This window comes from Microtus pennsylvanicus, chromosome 2 (assembly GCF_037038515.1).
Source record: "Microtus pennsylvanicus isolate mMicPen1 chromosome 2, mMicPen1.hap1, whole genome shotgun sequence".
Taxonomy (NCBI): Eukaryota; Metazoa; Chordata; class Mammalia; order Rodentia; family Cricetidae; genus Microtus; species Microtus pennsylvanicus.
The window spans coordinates 54,061,557-54,070,893 of record NC_134580.1 but is presented as its reverse complement, the minus strand read 5'-3'; positions in this window follow the sequence as shown (position 1 = coordinate 54,070,893).

Genomic DNA, 9,337 nt, shown 5'->3' with positions numbered 1-9,337 from the left:
TTTAAATGATATACTCAACACTATGACTCATCTGTATTTGTCTTTATTGCATATCTGTGATTCTTTACTCTCCAGGAGCACTTTTTAAAATACTAAACACTTCTTAAAAGTTATGTTGTGCCATTACTATATTATATATAGTACTACGTGCTTGTTTATTCATTAATGGTAATTACAGCACACAGAGGGGACTCCCATATCATTCATAAGTAAAATAAACATGTTCATATTAGGCTTAAAATGTTGAATGTCATGACCTTGAAAATTATGAGCTATTGCCTAGATGAACCAAGATGAAACCACTTGAATCTATATATCTGCAGCTTCTATTTTTCTAATGATTATATCATAAAGCAAATAGAATCTGTCTGCAGTCTTGTCCTGAATAGGAACTTCATCATCTCATATCTGCTGAGCTATGCAATATGATTAGAAACTTCTTATTTGTGTACTGTCAGACGTGTTAGTCCCTTCTCTGGGTGTCAGCATTTCCTTGACCATCTAGTTATATATAAAAATTATTTCAATTTTTTCCTTCTCCCCTGGACTTTATACTCAAAAGCAAGACTGCAATGTCTTCTTTGTAAATATTCATAGCATTACTGTGAGTTACCTTCCTCTGCATGCTATGTGTGCATCTATCTAACTGTCCCAGATTACACTACCTTGCAATTCTTTTGAGAGAATTTATTCTGTCTCTAGGGAATAACTTGTATTTCCTCATTCATAATTTGAAAATTTGTTATGGCTACCAAGTTCATAAAATAATTAATTATAAAATATGTTTGGTTGGAAAGTCTTGTTACTTCATCTCTTCATTTTTTTTCCATTCCTAATTATAATTAGTTCCTTTCCACACTGAAATGATGCCTATTTTTCCTTTAATATATTTTATATATTTTCACTTCTTTTGTGTTTAAAATATAACTATATATATATATATATATATATATACACTTTAATATTTCTCATTTGCTATTTTCCTTATCCATTCCTTTTTTAACATTTTATTTTCAGATTTCAATTTAATTACAAAATTGCTTTTTTCCCTCTCCAAACCCTTTCTTTCTTATTCTTTTTCAAATTCATAATTTCTTTTTTCAGTGTTATTGATATAGATGCATATACATAAAGATACGTATGTATAGACAAATATAACTTCTTCAGTTACTTGCATGTATGTTTTATGTGTTCTAACTGCTTCAATGTTACTTGTATGTATGTTTTCATGGATGAGTGTTGGCAACTGGATGACCATTGCGTGTGATCTTTCCTGCAGAAGGCAGCTTCTCCTGTTCCCATCTTTCCTTAGTTAACCTATGCTTCTTTATGCGGAGTTGAGACCTCCTGGGATTTTCTCTTTTTGCTTTTTTTTTAAACAAACTTATTTTACATACCAATCCCAGTCCCCTCTTCCTCCCATCCTCTAGCTACTCTTACCTTCTCCCCACCCCAAAATCTGTCACATGACTTGAGACAAGACCAAGGTCCTCCCTGCTGTAACTGGGCTGAGCAAATTATGCCTCCATAGGCAATGGATTCCAAAGAGCCAGCTTATGCACTAGGATAAAATTCGGGTTCTGCTGCTTGTGACTCCACAAACTACCCAAGCCACACAAGTGTCACCCACATTAGAGGGCCTAGTTTGGTCCTATGTAGGGGATCATGGAGGATGAACCAATAATCATGGAGCCTGTATGGGTATAATCTAGGTCTTCTGTATATATGTCATAGGTGTGCAGCCTGGTGTTCTTAGTGTTATTGCTGGACTCCTAATGGTGGGATTGGTGATGTCTCTAACTTTTGAATGATCTTGATACTCATTCTTTCTTACTGGTCTGCCCCATTCAGGTACGGTTGTGCCAATATAAAGGAATCTTCCTAGTCTTTTTGTAACTTGTTATTCCATGTTTGCTTGATATACCTGGGAGCTGTGATTTTTTTTTTTCTGAAGAGAAACTGAGAAGGAGTGGATCTGGGAGAAAAGGCAGGTCAGAGGAGGGACTGCAAAAAGTGGGGGGAGGACCTCTGGTTGGAATGTAATATACAAGAGAAGAATAAATTATATATATTTTATCATCTTGATAAGAGATCTTAAAATGTTTGGAGTTTAAAACTGAGATTTTATCCTCTGATGCATTGGTTCTCATCCTTCCTAATGCTTCAACCCATTAATAAAGTTCTTCATGTTGTGGTGATCCACAATCATAAAATTAATTTGCTGCTACTTCATAGCTATAATTTTGTTATGATTTACATGAATCATAACATACATATGTGTGTATTTATGTATAATCTAATATGAAAGATATCTGACAAGTGGTGTCAAATGTTTCACAACCCATAGGTTGAAAACTACTGTTCTAATGTAACATTTTACTTGCACTCACACAGCAATGATATCAAGCAAAGAAAGTACTAAATAATGAAATTCAATTCTCATAATGTTTTATTGAAGAGAACTAGAGCTAGAACTTTTAGTAGTCTGGCTCTTCTGAGACAGTGGGGGACACTGATGGCATGACAGTGGTAATGGAAAATGGAAAGCAGGCCTTGCTGTTACACTTATGATATTCTTTTCATTTTGATTATAAATTGTGTCGCCTTCTTGCTGAAACTTTTAGACTTTAAGCGGAGATTATGATCCATTTGTGCTTCTTCACTCAATTATATTCCATGCACAGGGTGCACAGCTAGCTTAGCAGTTTACTTCGCAGTTGTCCTGATTTTCCCATGTATCCTTTACAGTATTGCTCACTGTCACAGGTGATTATCAGAGACTTAATTAAAATTATAGAGAGATATGACATATTTAATTATAGCACAGGTTTTGGGATTACTGAGGAAATTTGACCTGATAATAAATCTTTCATAGTGAGCAGCCTTTAATCATAAATCATGAACTAAACTTCAAATTACTTATTCTCTTATGAGCTGTCTTTGATTTTGAACTTTTATCTCAAGTTATAAATGTACAATAAGAAATACTGATCTGTAATAGAGTCTTATTTTTATTGTACTATGTTAAAGTCATTAAATTTTTAAAGAAGGATTTTCTAGCCCTAGAAAAGTATCTCAAAAATTTTAAGATAACCATTATACAATATTATGTAAATATATTTATAGAATGTTTGCATGTAAAGTTCAAGAAAGAGAAAAGCTCTTACTTTAAAACAAGTAATACATAAAATATGAACTATAAGAATTTTTTCCATACACACATAAATTCTGACATTTATTAAGGAGTTATTCTTTAAAACAAAGATGAAATAGTCATCCAAGCCTAGTATAAGAGGAAGGTGAGTGTCATGGTGGAAAACCTTGGTCTCCAATTTAATGAAAATATTTCCAAATATTTTTGTTTATTTTTAATATGGCATTTTTTCTTCTTTTTTAATACAATCGTCTCTCATTTTGCATAAGCATCCTTTTTCCATTCCCTTCCCTCCTCCTGCCTCAGCCTTCTACCAATGAGAAATTATTTTTAATTTTATCAATTAGCACAGTTGTCTTCTCTCTTGTGATAGATTGGAGCAAGACCTTTGTTTTTTTCCATATTTATAATCTTCAGATATTTGCATATAATTGCTTTGTTGCCCCAAAGGCTCTACTTTGTAATCAACACTCCTAGTAGACTTTAACTATTCCTATATGACTGTGGATTTTTAAGCTCCCCTGATGAATATTTTAATAAAAGGATTAAAATGTGCATAATTTATGCAACCATGTAAAAAATAAAAAAAAAACTTTTGGGAGGGAAAGTATTTTCTGAAAGTTAAAAAAATAATCTACCTGTACCATCTTCTAATGGCCAGGTATTTTTTTTCCATTTTATGACTGAAAATTCACTTTTATATCCTTTCAAAATAAATGTACAATGGAATAGCTTAGTGGGTAAAAGCTAAGAATGATTTCTTGTTTGAACCCAGTAACAATGTCAACTTTTTAATGTGTAGTTTACCCATTGTGATATGTGCTTTAAAGGCAATAATAACATCACAGTCTCTCAATTACCCAAACTTTCTAAAATTGTTATATCAGTATCACTATGTTATGGTAGTAAGCAACAAATTTTTGGTTTTGTTTTATGCCTATTCCATGACATTGCTAAAATAAACAAGATCTGAGATTAGATATTTCTTATGGTTAGTAGAAACTTAATGCTATAATTGTGCTAAAGGAATATAACAATAAAATAGCAACTAATCAAATATTGTTGTACTTAGAGATCAGTTCTTAATACAACCCTTGTCTGAGAACTGTATTCTTGTAGTAAATACAAATTATCTGACAACAAATGGACAATGTACAAAGAGTGAGAGATTTTGGAGCACTCGGTCCCAAATGTGGACTTCTTCAAAATTCTACCATTCAAGGCTTAGATATCTAAGCAGAGGAGGAGACAAACATATTCTAAGAGCCAGAAGTGACTGATGACTTTAGAGAAAATAGTATTTTCCGTGTGAAAAGGACTTAGATGCATAATAACACACAACAGGACCTGTACAGATTCAAGTCAGAAACGATCCTAGCACTGAGAGGAGGTACACATAGGGTCCATTTCTTAGCCATGAAGTATTTGTAATTGATCAATATGGAATATGAAAATCAGTTTTCTCCATTAAAGTGTCACTGGGTATGTCAATCATAATTGGACTTCTTGTTTATTTGTTTTTAGTTTGTTTTTCGGTATGTGTGCTTTTTAAATCTTTTTTTTTGATATATTTGTCTGATCTGATTATTTTTGTTTCCTTTTATATCTTATAATTTTTAGATTATGTGGTTTGATTTTGATTTTTTCCTTGCTTTGTTGGTGATTTCATTTCATTATTTTTTAGAAGGAAAGAGGAAGAAAATGAAGTTGAGTGGTTAGGGAGGTGGGGAGGTATGTGAGAAGTTTAGGGAGGGGAATTAATGCAATAAAATTATATTGTAAGAAATATATTTTAAAAATTAAAAAATAAAATCAGTATATTAGTGTCATAATATACACCTCCCATCACTGCCTATATTGGAAAATTTAATATCATCAGGTTGTTTCACTAAATTTTATACATAAAATGATTTTTAAATTATTTACTCTTTAGTGTGGCTTCTATTCATTTATTTGTTTATCTTAATGTCATACATTTGTACTATATACACAACATTTTCCTTTCTCTCAGAGAATGTATTTAAGGACTACTATTCTACAGAAGAAAGACACTGGATATTTCGGGTTTGTGTGGGAATTGGGTTAATGGAGTAATTTTCTACTGTCCTGTGGGTAAATGGCTCTAACATGTTATCATTTGTTCTCAGAATTCAGAAATATCAGAATGAAAACAGAGTTGTGAATATGGGAAGCTAACCTGTTCCTCAGAAAATGCCCCATGCATACTGGAAATTGTCCTTCCAACGGATACCATAAACGAAAAATGTAAAGAAGCAATAGATCTTCCTTACATTTTGGATGATATTCTAACTTTTTATTAGATTTGATAGAGGTGGGTGATGAAAATCATTAGGGTAACTTATTTCTTCATTATTCTAAGTATCTATCCACAGGACTCATTATGTAAAATTTGCTGAAAAAGAAGTCATTTTATTAGAAAAGTAGAATGTATAGTATAGAATATAGCTGTAGTTGTGATATTTATTTTCTATGCATTATTGAATATGCAATGAATTATGTAGTTTTGGAATCTAGAGAAATGGTTGTTGACATGATTTCAACATTAATACAAGCAAATTGTCTTTAAATTTTGGTGCTCCATAAAATTACCTGCAGCAGTGTCTATCAACACATTTGAATTCACAGTACAAATACTTTTACCAAGCAACCTGTACGAAAGCTTAAGCATTATCAGGTCTTTTAGAACCTCTTACATTCATTGAGGGGTATGTTGTTTGAAAAGCCTCACAAGACGTTGCAGGTCACAAATTTATGAAAGAGTACATAGTGTTGGAGAATATGGGATCCCAGAGGATGCGCTGACAGTGGATGATGGAGAGGATTTTAGGCATAGTTCCCAAATTTCCTCTCGGAATCGCACAGAATGCATTCATCTTTAATTTATGAATCACTCAGCTCTACATTTGGCATCTTTGTTTTGGAAAGTTTCCAGTGGAGTCATCCACACCTCACTACTCAGATTAGTAAGTGTGGTTGTATTAGCTACTAATGCAGGTGCAACTACTAATTGACTTGTGGTGTGTGAGTGAGTGTGTGTGAATGTGTATGAGTGTGTTGTGCTAATAGCCACGGGTGTCTGAATCATCCACGAATATCAATGCCATTCCAGAATGTTTGAGTTTCTTTTTTTATTGCTATCAACCCTGATTGTTCCCTTGATATAGGGTCACTCAGTGAATGAGGAACTTGGCTTGCCAGCTTTGCTGCCACCAAGACTTCTGGGTCTGACTACTCACCCTAAACATTGAGGTTAAAACTAACCAAACCGAGGTTTTTTTTTTAAAAAAAACTTATTTTTTTTATTGATAAAAGGAGAATAAAAAAAAATTTCCACCTCCTTCGAGCCTCCCATCTCCCTCCCCCTCCTCCCACTCCTCTCCCCCTCCTCCCACCCCTCTCCCCCTCCCCCCACTCCTCTCCCCCTCCCTCTCCAGTCCAAAGAGCAGTCAGGGTTCCCTGCCCATAAGTCCTAGGTCCTCCCCCCTCCGTCCATATCAAGGAAGGTGAACATCCAGACTGGCTAGGCTCCCACCAAGCCAGCACATTAAGTAGGATCAAAACTCCGTGCCATTGTCCTTGGCGTCTCATCAGCCCTCATTGTTCGCCATGTTCAGAGAGTCCAGTTTTATCCCATGCTATTTCGGTAACAGTCCAGCTGGCCTTGGTGAGCTCCCAGTAGATCAGCTCCACTGTCTCAGTGGGTGGGTGCACCCCTCGTGGTCCCGACTTCTTTGCTCATGTTCTCCCTCCTTCTGCTCCTCATTGGGACCTTGGGATCTCAGTCCATTGCTCCAGTGTGGGTCTCTGTCTCTATCTCCATCCATCACCAGATGAAGGTTCTATGATGATATGCAAGATATTCGTCAGTATTGCTCTAGGATAGGGTCATTTCAGGTTCCCTATCCTCAGCTGCCCAAGGAACTAACTGGGGACCTCAGCTTGGGCACCTGGGAGCCCCTCTAGGGTCAAGTCTCTTGCCCACCCTAAAGTGGTTCCCTTAACTAAGAATTGTGGTTCCGAGCTCCCCTATCCAACCTTCCTTTATCCCAATCCTCCTGTTTCCCCAAGTCCCCCCCTCCTTCCCTTCTACCTTTTCTCTCCCCATCTCCCCTTACCCCCATCCCACCCCACCCCCAAAATCCCAATTTTCTCCCTGGCAATTTTGTCTACTTCCCTTAGCCAAGAGGATAACTATATGTTTTTCCTTGGGTTCATCTTCTTACTTAGCTTCTTTAGGTTCACCTATAGCAAACAAGAACAAAGCAAACAAGGCCTCTTATTCTACAAATCATCTCTCCAGCACCTCCTATCAATTTACTTATTGGTAAATATGCAAACAGCTTGTCCTGGATGCCTTTGTGATATTATTTTGTAGTTGGTGATCTTCATTACACATTCCTACTTATTCGGGTTCTTATTTGCTTCCTGAAGCATCAATAGAAGATGTCAAAAATTTTCAGATATGACCACTTAGGCCTTCATGTTTCTCTCTTTCTTTATCTTCATGTGTATGATCTTTTTCTAGAATTTTTTAGATTTAAGTTCAGTGTTTCCAAAACATGATCACAATGTTTAGAATGACTTTATGACCATCTTGAGTCTTCACAATAAAATATCACTGCTCTAGAGAACAATACAAGAGTCAGAAATGAGAACATAGAAAGTCATTTGAGAAACCAAAACACAAACTTTAGAAAGACAAAGATGTACAGAAAAAGATACTCAGAAGGGCTATGATAGGAAAAGAATATCAAACAATTTCAGCATCATAGGAAAGACTGAAAAAAAATATCTGAAAATAGAACTGAGCCATGGACAAGCACTACTGAGAAGTACAGGATGCAATGATCTAAGCAATGAACTTTTTGTTTTCTGGTGAGAATTACGATGGTGACTCCTAAAGTCATCAAATGAATGTGCTTTTAGAGTGAATAAGTGAGAAAAATGCTAGGTAACTCAGAGTGAATCAAGAACATTTTTAGCAGTATTTGTCCCATTGAACACCATGAAATGAGACACTATACTAAATTTCTCCTTAGAATTGAATAAATTTTTAAGTTAAAAAGTATAAAATGTGATTATTTGAATAACAAACAGGGATATCACATGAAAGAGTTCAATTAGACAAGACAGCTTCATGTGGGATTCCCCTCTCTATGCGGGGTTTACCATTGATTAATAAAGAAACTGCTTTGGGCCTACAGCTGGGCAGAACATAGCTAGGCAGGGAAAACTAAACTGAATTCTGGGAGAAAGGAGGCAGAGTTAGAGAGAAGCCATGAATCCACTGCCAGGGACAGATGTGCTGAACCTTGCCAGTAAGCCACTGCCCCGTGGCGATACACTGATTCATAGAAATGCGTTAAATTAAGATGTAAGAGCTAGCCAATAAGAAGTTAGAGCTAACAGGCCAAGTAGTTAATTAAATAATGTAATTTTTGTTTGATTAGCTCGGGAGTATGTGTTATCAGGAAACAAACAAGCAGCCTCCTACAACAATAGTTGGTTCCTGGGGAACAGGAGGCTTTTATGTGTGTGGAGGCAGTATGTATAGGAAGGAGGTCTGCTAATGTAGTTCAACAGAAAACGTTGTAAGTCAGTGTAAACAAATATAAAACATCAGCACATTGATGGCATGAAAGTGGTAATTCTCTGCCATCCCCTAACAACTGCTGCATGTCTATTTTAGGAAGCACAAGAAGGCAGGGACCACTTGATGTAAGTTTAGAGGTAGGAAGTAAAATATTAATCTGAACGAGTGGGCAACTACCTTCGTGTAAAAATGCAATGGGTTTACTGAGTAACATGCAGGGCCCCTTAGGGTTACTTATTTCTAGTTCTAAAGTCTGTGAGCTACTTTATAGCTATTTTCAACCGACGAGGTAAAAGCAGAGATGTCAAAGGTTGCAAGTTAAAGGGTGGCTGAAAGTACACCAGGAACTTGAAGTATATAGAAAGAAAGCTGGAGTTGAAAACATATGCTTAACACAAACAGAACCCCCTGATAGATGGCGGGCACAGATGTATAGGAAGATAAAAGGAGTGAAATAGTGAAGGTGTGGAAGATCTCCTGCTGTCTGTATGTGTTCTTAAAGAGTCTGATCACCAGTTTAGTCAAAGGCAGAGGACAGAGCTTCTCAACATAGAATTTAGGAGGTGTTT